The sequence below is a fragment of the Podarcis filfolensis genome (genome assembly GCF_964270895.1).
Source record: "Podarcis filfolensis genome assembly, chromosome: Z".
In the NCBI taxonomy this organism is placed as follows: domain Eukaryota; kingdom Metazoa; phylum Chordata; class Lepidosauria; order Squamata; family Lacertidae; genus Podarcis; species Podarcis filfolensis.
Window position 1 is genome coordinate 34,066,346 of NC_139617.1, and position 6,960 is coordinate 34,073,305.

The 6,960-nt window shown below is 46.0% G+C and overlaps 1 long non-coding RNA gene across 1 annotated transcript; it reads left to right on the forward strand.

The window, feature by feature from the left end:
* The first annotated feature begins 90 nt into the window (after window positions 1–90).
* On the forward strand, window positions 91–6,603 carry LOC310754604. The gene is made up of 3 exons (XR_014543916.1): window positions 91–159; window positions 5,344–5,426; window positions 6,521–6,603. It is a non-coding gene; the product is annotated as an uncharacterized lncRNA (long non-coding RNA).
* The last annotated feature ends 357 nt before the right edge of the window (window positions 6,604–6,960 follow it).

The window sequence follows — 6,960 nt, forward strand, 5'->3', positions numbered from 1 at the left end:
CGGGGCCCAGGTAGAAGAGATGGCCAATGGCAGAGGAAGCGGGGGCGTGGCGGCGCCCGGGGATTGGCTGGCCCTTCTCGCCAATCCTCTCTCCGACTCCTCCCCCGTCTGAGCCAATCAGGTCTTAGAGGGTGGATGGCGGGCTAGAGAGCGACTTGAGTGAGTGAGGTGTATTGTGGGTATTATCGTTACTCAAAAGGGGGGGGGGGCTTCTCCTATGTACAACTAAGGGGCGCTAAAGGAATGGAGCTGAGACAAGAGTTCTCCACCCTGACAGGGTTTGAAGGGGGGGAGGTCTTCTGCAACTGGGTTGCCACCTTTGTTCTCGCAAAATACAGGGGGGGGCTGTTGGGGGGCGATTTTTTTCCATCTGGCACTGAAGTGGCTTCAAAGCAACCCATTACAGTTTAATGCAGCCTAACAGGATGGCCTCTCTGGAATTTGTCGCGCACAACACAGACCAGTGTTAGAATAGAAACCGAGATATAAAAGCTAGGAGCTAAATGGCACTTAAAGCTAGGTTGTGGGCGCAACAACGGAATGTCTAGACGTCCTTTTTAATAGCAAGACTACAAAGCTGAAAATGAATGAACTGCAGCTAAAATATGTTCATTTTTCACATGGTCTACTCTAGTCCTTCCCCTGCCCACCCTCCTAATATTCTTAAGAGGGTCTCTTCTACAGTCTTCAGAGAGTAGATGGAAGTGGGGAGGCAGAACAAGGTCCTCCTCCCTTCCACTGCAGTTTTAATCTGAAATCTTGGGTACTGCACCCAGAGCTCAGAAACTGCTCACACTAATGAAATTACCCGTTGCAAAATGTGCCTAAAACAGTTAGAGTTTCGAACACTGACACAGACACATAAATATTTAAATTGGTGCTTGGTTATCCACAGCTTCAATACATGATGTTTCACACACCCTTTCAAACACATGCATTTGGAGAGGATCCCTAATTTGTCAGAAAGAAAAAAACCTGAAATACAGGACATAACTATCAATACTGTACAGAATGTAACATTGGCAATCCTATCTGCAAGCATTTGATAAAAAATTGATGCAAAGATACCAAATATGTATAAAAAGTAATAGCTGGTTTTTTAGCCTCTAAGGTTCGAGTGTTTGAGTATGTCCAGCTTCTTGGATGCTATAAAAGCTGCCAGTCCCAATAAAGATGTTAGCATGTGTTGCAATTGTAAACATTGCTAATGTGCCATTTCCGCTAAGCAATACTTTGATATTAAGGTAACGTGTAAAAATAAAAATCATTCTCATCTACTAATTGATCTAAGGATAATATTTTTTTCCATAATACAATTTCCCCCAGTTTTTAAAGTTGGATTTCCCCATAGGGTCAGTTTATTGTGGGAAAACTGATAGTTCTGCCCAGAAATAAACCAGGATTTGCAAGTTCTATTGGTGTCAGCAGCCTTGTCAAAAGATGCATTGCACCAGCTTCAAGATGGTCCTGAATTGACTGTTCCCCTGTAATGATGGATATCCCATAAATAAATAAAGATACAACCCAGGTGTTTATATATCCACCTTAGAAAAAGCCAAAGATACTGTCATCATACATAAACATAATGCAATGAATGTAGCAGAGAGAGAGAGAGAGAGAGAGAGAAAGAAAGAAAGAAAGAAAGAAAGAAAGAAAGAAAGACCGGTCATGGTCACCATGTGATTAAAAAAAGTTCATTGTATACAATAAACTGAAATGATTCAAACAGCGCAAGGCAAGTAAACAAAACTATTCTCCAGATGATAAGACAAATTCTCCATCATTAAAGCTCTTCATATTTTTTCAACCAATAGAAAATGTGTATGAATGACAGCTAAAGACTCCTTTTTCCCTCAGTTTTCTAGTATTTTCCCCATCTTTCAGGAGAATGTCAAACCCTGCTGAGTTCTATTGGATGCTCTGATGCCTGTTGTTGTTGTTGTTGTTGTTACAATGTATTATCTTCCCTTCACCCTAAGGTCCCAGGGCAGGTTATAGCAAATAAAACAACATGAATATCACACAATATTAAAAACTGTTTAAAGCAACTTAAAATTACAAAAATATGGTGGGTTCCAAAAAAATATACCTCTCAAGTGTCAAAAGACAGGTGGGTATTCAGCATTTACTGAAAGCTGTATAATGAAGGTGCTATGAATATTGTGATTTCCAATTGCTGTGGTCCAATAATAGTCAATTTTCACCAGCAAGCACTCTTTTATACACTCATCCAGTAGTAAATTACATATTTGTATATAACAGGGTGTTTCAACAGCTCTCAAAGCCTTTTTCGGTGGCCCTTGACAACTAACCACACCCTCAGCCCTCCCGCTGCTTTGTGATTACGGCATGAGGGAGGGCTCTGACTGGCTCCTGGAATTCTCCTCTCTCCTTCCCAAAACCTAGTTAGTGCTTTCCCAGTTTGGGAAGGAGGAGGGAGGACTAGGACCCTGTCAGAGATTCACACCTCCTTCCCAAAGCCCAGTGCCTCACTTGGTCAGCTTTTGGAAGGCAGCACAAGGGCTATGGGGATTGTCAAACTTTGGCCTCTCCCCACCCCTCACATGCAACAAGGCAATGTGCAGACCACAGGTTCCATGTCAAAGTACTTTTGCGGTTCACTTGGCATGAAAAGTTGGACCGCCCAGGTATATAATTACATACTGTGACTGTTATGTATTGAAGTTCTCACCCTGGCCACCAGGGGTATTGTGCATATAGTTTTCACTCAGGTCCACGTCAGTTAATTTAGGCGGGAAACCCTGGGGTGTTGTTGTTACAATGTTGACAGCCAGCTGCCTATAAAAGCAGGCCAGCTGAGCTGTTCAGTTCAGTTCCGTTCCAGCTTACTATAAAGAACGAATTGGAGAAATCTCTGTGTCGTCTGCTTTGTCAACCCACTACTTAATAGTGACTTTGTTGTTTGCTTATAAAGGTAAAGGGACCCCTGACCATTAGGTCCAGTCGTGGCTGACTCTGGGGTTGTGCGCTCATCTTGCTCTATAGGCCGAGGGAGCCGGCGTTTGTTTGCAGACAGCTTCCAGGTCATGTGGCCAGCATGATTAAGCCGCTTCTGGCAAACCAGAGCAGCACACGGAAACGCTGTTTACGTTCCTGCTGGAGCGGTACCTATTTACTGTATTTTTCACTCTATAGGATGCACCGGACCATAGGAGCGGGAGAACAGTGGGGGAGGGGAATTCTCACCCTCTCTGCTCAGCGCCCCTTCAGCGAAGTGGCAGGAGAAACGGAGCCCCTTCCATTTCTCCTCCCGCTTCGCTGAAGGGGCGCTGCACAGAGAGGGAAAACTGTGCAGCGCCTCTCCAGCGAAGCGAAGCCTGGAGAGCAAGAGGGATCGGTGTGCACCGACCCCTCTCGCTCTCCAGGCTTCAGGTGGCTATCCTCAAGCCTTCGGAGCACAGTGGGAACTCCTGCTGCGCTCTGAAGGCTTGTGGATAGCTGCCTGAAGCCCCCAGAGCGAAAGCAACGCAAAGCCTCCGGAGCGCGGGGGGTGCTCTCCCTCTGCACTTCAGAGGCTTCGCGTTGCTATCGCTGAAGCCAACGAGTCAGCATTCGCTCCATAGGATGCACACACATTTCCCCTTCATTTTTGGAGGGGGAAAAGTGTGTCCTATAGAGCGAAAAATATGGTATCTACTTGCACTTTGAGGTGCTTTTGAACTGCTAGGTGGGCAGGAACAGGGACTGAGCAACAGGAGCTCACCCCGTCGCGGGGATTCTAACCACTGACCTGATCGGCAAGCCCTGGGCTCTGTGGTTTAACCCACAGTGCCACCTGCGTCCCTGTTTATACTTAAAGACATATTTACTAATTTCATTCCTGTGGTTTTGTTTTGTTACTTGTATTGGGAACCCCCTTCTTGTTTTTTAAATGTACATAAACTTTAGTAAAGGTAAAGGTACCCCTGCCCGTACGGGCCAGTCGTGTCCGACTCTAGGGTTGTGCGCCCATCTCACTTAAGAGGCCGGGGGCCAGCGCTGTCTGGAGACACTTCCGGGTCACGTGGCCAGCATGACAAAGCTACATCTGGCGAGCCAGCGCAGCGCACGGAAACGCCGTTTACCTTCCCGCCAGTAAGCGGTCCCTATTTATCTACTTGCACCCGGGGGTGCTTTCGAACTGCTAGGTTGGCAGGCGCTGGGACCGAAAGACGGGAGCGCACCCCGCCTCGGGGATTCGAACCGCCAACCTTTTGATCGGCAAGTTCTAGGCACTGAGGCTTTTACCCACAGTAGCAGTTGATTAAAACATGGGTGCAATACATTGCTGCTGCCGAGGGGCACAGACCTTCTGACTTATTGCAAACGTGAAGCTGGCCACTGCAGCTTGATGGCAGAGAGGCAAACAAGCAGCACGGGGCAGGGGGCAACCCAGGCAAGCTGTTTAATGTGGGGGTGCTTCACAGAGCGGTATGTCAAACTGCTCTGTGATGTTAAACTTTGCTGCAGAAAAGCCCTCTCTGAAGGGAAGGGTGGGGTGAGCAGCGAAAGGATCAGTCCCTGGTATATGCATGCTATGTATACACATGCATATATGGGTTTAATATTTTGTAGTTTTCCTCCTTTTTATTCCCTTATAATGTTATGCAAACACTGATTTCCATTCAGCTTTACCTTGTAATTACAACCTTGTGCCTTGTAGGTGATTCACTCTTCACCTACTCATACTACAACGTTGGCTGATGTTACCAGAGTAATTTTTTTTTTAAAAAGGTATTTTTACAAGAGTGCTTTCCAGCTGCCTATTTATAAATACAGAAGTAGTGGCAGCTAACAAGATGGCTTGTATTAATTTGGGCGGCTCTGTGTCAGAACACAAATGAACTGGGAATGATTAGGCAGCCGGAGGGTAAATAAATAACACTGCAGGCTTTGTTCATCCCACAAAGACCCTACATACTTCTAGTAAACCGGTAACAATTTGATGCAGAGATCTGATTTTTTTTTTTACAGGATTGCCACAGTGGGTAATTCCACACTTTCACACATGGGCCTGGAACTCCCACTGGAGGCAATAGTGGCCACCAACCAAGGTGGCTTTAAAAGTGGATTAGACAAATTCATGGAAGAAAGGGCTACTGAAGGCTACTAGCCATAATGGCTATGCACTGCCTCCACAATCTTCTTTTAAAGCCATCTGAGTTGGTGGCCATCACTACCTCCTGTGGAAATGAGTTCCATAGTTTAACTATGTACTATTTTAAGTACTTTATGTGTCCTGAATCTTCCACCAAAGATTCTGTTATGTGCTTAAGCCTTAATATATACTGTATGATAGTGAGAGGGAATTAGTTCATTTTCCTTCTCTCCCCTATCCTCTAGACTAACTCCCACAAGGGTCTCTGGCAGCAAGGCTTCAGGCACCAGATCCATTCCCCCAGGATGCTCTCATACTATAATTACAGGCAAGGCAACAGATATCAGGTAGGAGGAGAGAAAAAGTCAATAACAAGATGATGATGAGGAATCCAAAAGAATAGTTGTAGTGGTTAGATCTAGTTTCACAACCTCGGAAGCAGAAGACAGAAAAGTGGAATTGCCCAAAGTGTCTGGTGCCTTATTTATTTGGATGCACTGGAGGGCATTTAATCTGTAAGATATGAGATAAGCAACTACCAGCCACAATGGCTCTGCTCTTCTTCCACAGTCAGAGGGAGAAATGCTTCTGAATTACCTGTTGCTGGAAGCCGCAGGAGAGGAGAGCTGCTCTTGTGCTTGCATCTTGCTTGCGGGTTTCCCATTGGAGCATCTGGTCAGCCACTGTGAAAACAGGAGGCTGGACTAGATGGGCCATTGGCCATATTTAGTAATGTTCTTATGTCCTCATGTACATAGGAAGCTGCCTTACACTAAATCAGACCAACAGTGCATAGAGCTCACTGACGTTCGTTCCCAGCTCTCCGTGGAGCTTGAACGAATGCAAGGCAAATGCTGTACCATTCTGCTCCGGTTCTTCCTTGTTCATAATTGCGTTATACAGTTAGAAGCATAGTCTGATTTACACCACGTCAGACCACTGGTCCATACAGCTCAGTGCTGTTGCCTCCAGGGCTTCAGCCAGAGCTCCAGCACATTACATGTATTGAAGACATTCAGTGCAATTCATGTGTAGTGAGTCTTGGCTCGCTGGCCTTGAGGGGGGTTGCTGAAGCCCCTGGGGCCACTACAGCCTGAGCTGTTGATCTCTCTCTCTCTCTCTCTCTCTCTCTCTCTCTCTCTCTGTGTGTGTGTGTGTGTGTGTGTGTGTGTAGAATCCTCTTGGTTTTGCATGGGTGGAACATAACCACCATTGCTATGCTCGCTTCTGCCTCTGGCCCTGCCCGTCACTGGCACATGGCTTCTGGAAGGTTCCTCACCAGGGCATGTTGCCTCAGGGCAACAAAAAGGAAAGGAAGTTTCCCAACCTCAAGGCTAGAGTGTCATACTGGGGTGGCAAGAGGTCCAGATCCCCTGCCATGAAGCTTACCAGTTGACCTTGAATCTGTCACTGCCTTCACAGGGAGGTTGCCAGAAGAAAAGGAGTGAGGGAGAGAGCATGTACACTGCCCTGAACTACTTGGGAGAAGCACAATATTAAAACAAACAAACATGACAGACATGCTGTTGGACTGCAGTTATTATTATAATTGTCATCAATATTGCATTACTATCCAATCCCCGGGGGCGACATTATCATTGTTATTAATAATATATTAATCCCCAGGGGTGATGGGGAAAGTAGTCCAGCAGTATCTGGGGACCCAAGCACAGGGAAGGCTAGTCTAAGTATTTCATGGTGTTCTTTTGGGTCACTTACATACACATAGAGAGAGCCACTTGCGTACCATTTTTAAGCATAGGTTGGATGGCCATGGATGCTTTAATTGAGATTCCTACATTGCAAGGGGTTGGACAAGATGACTCTTGGGGTCCCTTCCAGCTCTACAATTCTATGATTTG